This window comes from Leptodactylus fuscus, chromosome 6 (genome assembly GCF_031893055.1).
Source record: "Leptodactylus fuscus isolate aLepFus1 chromosome 6, aLepFus1.hap2, whole genome shotgun sequence".
Taxonomy (NCBI): domain Eukaryota; kingdom Metazoa; phylum Chordata; class Amphibia; order Anura; family Leptodactylidae; genus Leptodactylus; species Leptodactylus fuscus.
Genome location: NC_134270.1, coordinates 127,159,293 through 127,168,040, shown reverse-complemented (window position 1 = coordinate 127,168,040; position 8,748 = coordinate 127,159,293).

The following is an 8,748-nucleotide window of genomic DNA, read 5'->3' as shown; positions in this document are numbered from 1 at the left end:
CCCACGTGTCCTGTTGTATTCACTTTGTGGTAGTGATCTTACAGGAGTAATGAACATGCTGCATGTTCACCACAATAGGAAGGAGTTATTAAAGGGGCTGTCCAGAATAGAATATTGTCAGTCTTAAAGAGGTTAGATTGCCAGTTTTGTCCCAAAAACCCAATGACATATCATCTGACAGGTGCATTGCTTAGGGTGGCAGATGATATGTCATTGATTCTCTTTTAGGCTAAGGCCCCATGTTGCAGAAATGCAGCTTTTTTTTAATTGCAGATTTTGTTGCAGTCTTTTGAGCCAAAGCCAAAAATTGCTACATAAGGAATGGTGTGTGTGTGTATATATATATATATATATATATATATATATATATATATATATATAATCTCCCATAAAATAGTGGGGGAAAAATAAAGCTTTAAAAAAATATAAGTTGTAAATCCCTCCTTCCCCTAGAATACATATACAAGTAGAAAATTACTGTGAAACACATACACATTAGGTATCCCTGTGTCTGAAAGTGCCCGGTCTACTGAATATAGGGGATCTGCAGTGCTCCTGTTCTGTTGGGAAGGGGTTAATAGGAGCACTGCAGATACCCTATATTCAGCCAGGCTGAATTCCAAGTGGGGGAAAAAAAACAGTCCTCAAGCTCAAGGAAGGGGCAGACAGACAACCAAAACACCCCCTCCCCTTTACCAGCAACTACTGCACCCAAAAACGCCGACCATTTTAATTATTGAAATTTTCCAGTAGCTGCTGCATTGCTCCCTCCCTTCCTTGGCTTATACGCGAATCAACATGCTTTCCCAGTTTTTTGTGGTAAAATTAGGGGCCTCGGCTTATATTGGGGTCGGCTTATACTCGAGTATATACGGTAAGTTAATATGAAATATTTTTTTACTAGCTTTTCTTGGATAAACCTGGTGTACATTTTAGCGTATGAAAAATGATACATTAAGAACAGTGTTAAAAGTTAAGGTCTATTATGGATTGGTAGGAATTATTAGATGTTTTTTTTGCCCTCAAGGAAAAATGTTTAAAGGGGGTTGTACCATTAGACACCAGATAGTAATTAAGTGTCACATTGCTGGGGGTCCCACCCCCAGCAATCAGTGGACTTGAAAGTCCCCCTGCATCCTCCCTGTGAATTAAGCAGCAGTGTTCCCTTCTATACCATTTATATGCTGTTCGTGACCAAAACTTTTTTTTTTGGTGTCAAAGTGCTGCAAAGAATATCACCCGACTCCTTGACATGGCCACTTGCTGGAATACCCGGTTTAATTATTTATTTTTTACATATAGTTGCCAACACCTAATATAAATGGGTCCCAATGTGCACTTCTCTGTTCCATCTTGTACTTAGCATTACAATGTATGGAGACTAAGCACCCTCTGTTTATATTAATCCGCAGGAGTTATGGTAGCTTTGCAGTCTGTTCTGATTCTATGACTTATTTCAAGAAAGGACTTTAATGACTTCAGTGTGAACACACCCTTATTGGTGTAGAAGTATTGGCGGTAGTAGACTACCTTTAACTTTAGTTCAGTATTATGCACCAAATTGGTAGTGTACGTCATTGAAGCATTTTAAGCCTCCACTTAACTCCCTATTAGAGACCCTTTTGCCTAAAACATTGAGCATGTGTAATACATGGCATGTACAGCAAGTTTCTTGTTTAGTTTTTAGCACATTTTCCACAGTAAGTGTACCCCATTGCTCTGATAAACTGGCACATAAAGTTTTAACGTATATACTCGAGTATAAGCCAAATTTTTCAGCACAGTTTATGTGCTGAAAAAGCCCCCCTCGGCTTCTACTCAAGTCAGCAAACAAACAAAAAAAAAAAATTTTTTTTTTTTAGGTGGTGGTGGGGGGTCTATAACCAGCAGCAATATCAATGTATAAAATCTCCCATAAAATAGTGGGGAAAGAAGAGCTTTAAAAAAAAAAAAAAAAAAATTAAAGTTCTAAATCACTCTTTTCCCTAGAATACACACAAAAGTAGAAAATGACTGTGAAACACATACACATTAGGTATCCCTGTGTCTGAAAGTGCCCGGTCTACTGAATATAGGGTATCTGCAGTGCTCCTCTTCTATCGGGAAGGGGTTAATAGGAGCACTGCAGATACCCTATATTCAGCCAGGCTGAATTCCAAGTGGGGGGGGGGATCCCAGTCCTCAAGCTGAGGGAAGGGGCAGACAGACAACCAAAACATCCCCTTCCCCAGCAACTACTGCACCCAAAAACTCCGACCATTTTAATTTTTGACATTTTCCAGTAGCTGCTGTATTCCCCCCCCCCCCCCCCCCCCCTCGGCTTATACTCGAGTCAATAAGTTTTCCCACTGTTTTGTGGTAAAATTAGGGGCCTCGGCTTATATTCGGGTTGGCTTATACTCGAGTATATACGGTAAGTGGACTATAAACTATACGCACAATAAGGCTGGGTTCACACTAGCACTGTTTTGTTCAGGGATTCCGTCCCCCATTCCGTTTGAAAAATTCAGAGAAGAAATTACTGTAAGCAGCACTTTTCTCTCCACATGATTCGTATGGAAACCACATGGACCCCATTATAGTCTATGGCAGGGGTCGGCAACCCCTGGCACGCGAGGCATATTTTGCTGGCACGGCAGCCAGCCTGAGACTTCACACTAAATTTAGAGAGAGAGCGTCCTTTCAGTGCTCTGGTAGAGCTGCTGTGTAGGACACGCCCCCTTCTCTCCCTGCCCACCAATCAGAGGTGAGCCTCTCACTGCACAGGATAAGGGCTCCCTGGACCTGCTGCTACATGTGAGGAGCTCCTGCCATCTGCAGCCCTGAGGAGGAGAGCAAAGTGAAAGTAAAAACACCAGGTACGTGTGTTACTAACTATTCTTATTACTGTCAGGCATTTGGGGTTATTACTTTAGTTTTAGTAACTCCATTTGCCTCACATTAATAGCAGTTAACCCCATCATGCCCCTCACATTAACCCTGTGTGGCTCACATAAGGGTTACTGATGTGTGAGACATATGGGGGTACTAATAAAGGATCTATATAATGAAGATGTTCACTTATTATCTCCATATGTCTCACATATCAGTGTCAATTATGTAAAGCACACAGGGGGTTAATGTGAGGGACATGATGGGGTTAACTGCTATTAATATGAGACACATGGAGTTGTAACCTGCAATGCACATGACCGGACTCTTTATCTACAACTGTGGATAAAGTACAGACCTATATATTTCAATTGACCCATATATACAGCCATTCTTTTTGTGGCTGTGTATCTGGGCCAAATTAAAGAGCTGAAAACTATGGAGCAGGTTCTATATCTGTCCTATACATCCCCTATATCTGTCTGCATTTGCAGCCCTGTCAATTCATTTTTTAACATATAGGTCAGTGAAACCACATGCGTTCCATTTGTATGCAGGAGGCGTAAGGCTGAGGCCCCATGTTGCAGAAACGTAGCATTTTTGTTGCAGATTTTGATGCGGTTTATTTCAACCAAAGCTAAAAATGGCTACAGAAGGAATGGGAAATATATAGGGAGCTTCTTATACGTTTCCCTTCTGCTCAATCCACTCCTGGTTTAGGCTCAGAAAAACACAGCAAAATATGTAACAAAAAAAAGCTGTGTTCCAACAACGTGAGGGCCTTAGGCTAAAGCCCCACATTGCAGAAACAGCTTTTTTTCATTGCAGATTTTGCTGTTTTTTTTGAGCCGAAGCCAGGAGTAGATTGAGCAGGAGGGAGACGTATAAGAAGCTTCCTATATATTTCCCATTCGTTTTCTAGCCATTCTTGGCTTTGACGGAAAGAAAAACGCAGCCAAATCTGCAATAAAAAAGCTGCATTTTTGTAATGTGGGGCCTCAGCCTTAGTGTGATTCTATTGGGTGGTGACACTGTAACTAGATGCAATTATAGCCAAATCCAGTTCCTGGGCACCAGTGCATTCATTTTGTTGTAAGTGTGACACCCATTAATTCCTGGCTGGGGTTTTGCTGTTACTGCACCACCAGCAACTAAAAGTGACAAATTAATCTGCGTTTCACTTAGGGAGCGTTCACACTACCGTTGGTGTCCGACAGCTAGTGTCCGCTGCTAATGTCTGTTCAAAATCTTTTGCGGATATTAGTATCGGACACTAGCTGTGTCTGTGATATTTTGCATTGATTTAAATGGACATCGGGTGCGTTCGTTTACTGTTCGTGGGTGTCCTTAAGTGTCCGTTCCCAAAGATGTCCGACTTTTCAAGCGGACAGAAAAACCTACATATCGGGTTTTGCTGTCCGCTTGAAAAGTCGGACATCTTTGAGAACGGACAGTTAAGGACAGGCACGGACAGTAAAAGAACGCACCCAAGTGTCCGTTTAAATCAATGCAAAATGTCACAGACACAGCTAGTGTCCGATACTAATATCCGCACAAGATTTTGAACAGACATTAGCAGTGGACACTAGCTGTTGGACACCGACGGTAGTGTGAACGCTCCCTTACAGAAAACTGAAGTTACTAACGGCCAAGGACTGGATGGAGCATACAGGTACATTGTGTGTCAGCTCTTTACAGGTATGACCTTACTCTGCTCCCAGTCACATACATTACCACTAATTGTGGGTTACGCATGTACTTACATTGCTTCTAAAGGAAAAGAACATGTGTATCCAGGCAAATAGTGGTAAGTGCATGTGGCTGGGAGCGCAGTATGACAGCACCCCTATGTTGTGGTTCGTGCTATATGACTTTAGTGTAGGTGTCGTCAGCTTTACAATTATTGACCGGCACTCCGAGGACCTCATCTTTGATTTTTTTAATTTAAATCGGCACGCCGAACAGAAAAGGTTGCCTACCCCTGGTCTATGGGGTCCGTATGGTTTCTTAGCTAACTGCTTTCTAATCTGTTGGGGGGGGGGGGACTCCCCGAATGAAATATTGAATGCAGATGTGTTCTGGGCCTAAGGCATAAAAGTATAAGATCAGGCAGGAAACATGACTTGCACATGCATCCTTTTCCACACATATACGCCACTGCTTTTATTAAATTAAAAATATTTTGGAAATTCCCCATTCAGATGGCTGTAATACATGTGTATTAGGGGGTGTTCACACTACCGTCGGTGTCCGACATCTAGTGTCCGCTCCAAATCTGTCACGGACATTAGGAGCGGACACTAGCTGTGTCCGTGACACCTGTCATTCACTTGAATGGGCATCGGGTGCCTTCTTTTGCACTCCGTGCCCGTCCTTCCCTGTCCGCAAGAGAAGATGTCCGACTTCTCAAGCGGACAGAGGAACCCTGCATGCATGCATCTAATGTTCTAAACTAACACCATCATAGTCATCTATGGTGCTACGGCCAGGGTGGGATTTGCAAGTATTTTACATCCATCTCAGTGCTGCCTATGGGTATGGTATGTGAACAGGAATTTGAGGACTTTCTGCCTCAAAAGTACCGTATATACTCTAGTATAAGCCGAATTTTTCAGCACAGGGGGAGGGGGGGGTCTATGACCAGCTGCAATAGTAATGTAAAATAGTGAAGAAAAAAAAAAAAAAGCTTTAAAAAAAAAATAAAGTACATAGAAGTTGTAAATCCCTCCTTTCCCTAGAATACATATAAAAGTAGAAAATGACTGTGAAACACATACACATTAGGTATCCATGCGTCTGAAAGTGCCTGGCCTACTGAATATAGGGGATCTGCAGTGCTCCTGTTCCGTCGGGAAGGGGTTAATAGGAGCACTGTAGATACCCTATATTCAGCCAGGCTGAATTCCAAGTGGGGGGAAAAAAAACTCAGGGAAGGGGCAGACAGACAACTAAAACACCCCCTCCCCTTTCCCAGCACCGAGCAACTACTGCACCCAAAAACTCCGACCATTTTAATTTTTGAAATTTTCCAGTAGCTGCTGCATTTCCCCGCCTTGGCTTATACTCGAGTCAATAAGTTTTCCCAGTTTTTTGTGGTAAAATTAGGGGCCTCGGCTTATATTCAGGTCGGCTTATACTTGAGTATAAACGGTACTCTCCATTTTCCAGCCTCTGACTTTCTCCCGTATATTTTATACACGTGAATGGGGATAATTTGTGGTTTGGCTTGTACCGCAGGTCCTGAGGCAGAATTGAGCAGGGCTCTTTACTTGGCCAAATTCCTTTGTATGAACATACCCTTAAGCTTCAGGGGCTTTTGTTGACCTCTTCAGTCATTCTTTTAGGTCAAAAATGCTGTGGCCACAATAAATCTGTAGACATGTTTATTTTGTACTGTCATGAAATGGAATTCTTCAGTTATTCATACATACATACATATAGATCCTCTGCATGTATAATGTGCTGCAGTTCTGCCTCAACATCTCAGTTCGCGTCTTCATTGCCATCTCTACAGGAGCTGCTGAACCGCTCTCGGCTGCCACAAAAAAGATCGGGTACACTATGTTCACATCAAGTTTTGCCTTTATGTAGAGCATATAAGTAAAGCAGGGTTCACACTACCATTGAATTCCGTGATGATGTCTGTTAAAAAAAAAAAAAAAAAGTAAACCGGCTCCTATCATAACAGACATTAACAGACACTATCTGATGTTAGGGGGCGTTCACACTACCGTTAGAGACCGTCAGCAGTGTCCGTACCTATTGTCTGTTACATGCTTTTAGCAACAGACATTAGCTTGAACCGTCAGAAATCTGTTAAAATTTCCATTCATTTCAGTGAGATTTTATCTTGTGTCCGTTTACACCCAATCCGTCAGAAGTCCATTTTTCTTCCAGTGGCCAAAAATATCCTACATGCCGGACTTTTCTGTCCATTAGAAAAAAACAGACAGTAAGTGTCCGTTATTTCCGCGGCAAAACCGTTATTTTTTAACCCGGACACAAAGTCCTGCTTGTCCGACTTTGTGTCCAGTTAAAAAAAAAAAAACGGTTTCGCCGCGGACAGCAAAAAACGTTCACCGGCGCTCATGGCATTCAAATGAATGGGTTTGAAAAATGCCGGCAGGTTTCCGTCTCCTGCCCAGTTTCGGGCAGGAAACAGAAACCTGCAAAACGGAGACCCGAGGTGCAGATGTGAACGAGCCCTTAGCCTTAGTTCACACGTAAATTACATGTGGCTTATTTTGGCACCGGAAAAAAATGCTTCCTAATTAGGAAGCGTTTTTTGGACCTTGACCTGCTTTTTGCGGAGCGTTTTTTTTTGTAAAAATTGCTTCCAAAAGGTTCCAGGCGGTTTTCCCATCCTTTAAAGAGAACGGCTGCAAAAAACACGTTGCGTTTTTTACCGCGCACTTCCCATTCACTTCTATTGCTTTCTTCAGGCGGAAAACGCCTGAAGAAAGGTCATGTCGCCTCTTTTTCTCTACTAGCAGAAAAAAAAAATAAAGCTAGCAGTCTACATAGACTAAGGGCTAGTTCACACGGGGCCAAAGGGGGCGGATTTTGACAGAGGAATCCACGTCATAATCTGGCCCTTTACAATGGTGGTCTATGGAGACCACTAGCGTTCTTTTTTCCGCTATCGGCAACTGCCGATAGCGGGAAAAAAAGAAGTGAGCTGCCCTTTCTTCAGGCGGAAGCCGCAACCTCCACTGTCGGACCATTAATTTGAGCCGACTCCGGGGTGGGGGAAGCCGCAACTGCGACATCGCGGCAGGCGGGTTTTGACCATATTTTGACTTGGCTCCCCGAGTCAAAATATGGTCAAAATCCGCCCCCCCCCCCCACACACACACGTGAACGAGCCCTAACATTGTATGGAGGAGGATTATGACGTGGATTCCGCTGTTAAAATCCTCCTGCATGTCCCCGTGTGAACTAGGACTTAGTGTCCATTAATATCTGTTATGGTAGGTGTCCTTTTTTTGTTTTTACGGACACCTTCATAATGGAATTCAACGGTAGTGTGAACCCTGCCTTAGTCTCAGCATCAGTTAGTGTCCTTTTTTTTTTGTATTGTTTCTGCATTCTAAGGGGGCGTTCACACTACCGTCGGTGTCCGACATGTAGTGCCCGCATAAAATCTGGCACGGACACTAGGAGCGGACACTAGCTGTGTCCGTGACACCTGTCATTCACTTGAATGGGCATTGGGTGCGTTCTTTTGCACTCCGTGCCCGTCCTTCCCTGTCCGCAAGAGAAGATGTCCGCTTGAGAAGTCGGACATCTTCTCTTGCGGACAGGGAAGGACGGGCACGGAGTGCAAAAGAACGCACCCGATGCCCATTCATGTGAATGACAGGTGTCACGGACACAGCTAGTGTCCACTCCTAGTGTCCGTGCCAGATTTTGAACAGACACTAGGAGCGGACACTACCTGTCGGACACTGACGGTAGTGTGAACGCTCCCTAAGCATGCGCAGAAAAAAACGGACTGTAACCAATAGCTATCAGTTGTTGTCTGTTATAAGTCCATTACCTATAGACTTTTGGAGGCGCCTTAATAAATACTGGGGAGACTTCTGGTAACAGTTCCATTAAACTCAGCACCAGTGTCCAAAGCTCCCGGCCTAAGGCCATTAATAGCGGGTGTGTTCATACCAGAAATAAATGCGCACATCACACTCTCAGAGTCCTGGGCTGTGTTCACATGCAGATTTTTTTTTTACATTAAAAATGCATGCAATTGATAATGTTTTTCACAACACAGTGTGTGAAAGCAGTCTTACAAGGCACTTTCTAAGTTCTGAGCTATGAGATGAATACATGTAGACAGTGAAGGTGTATACATGTACATATACACACACACACACACAC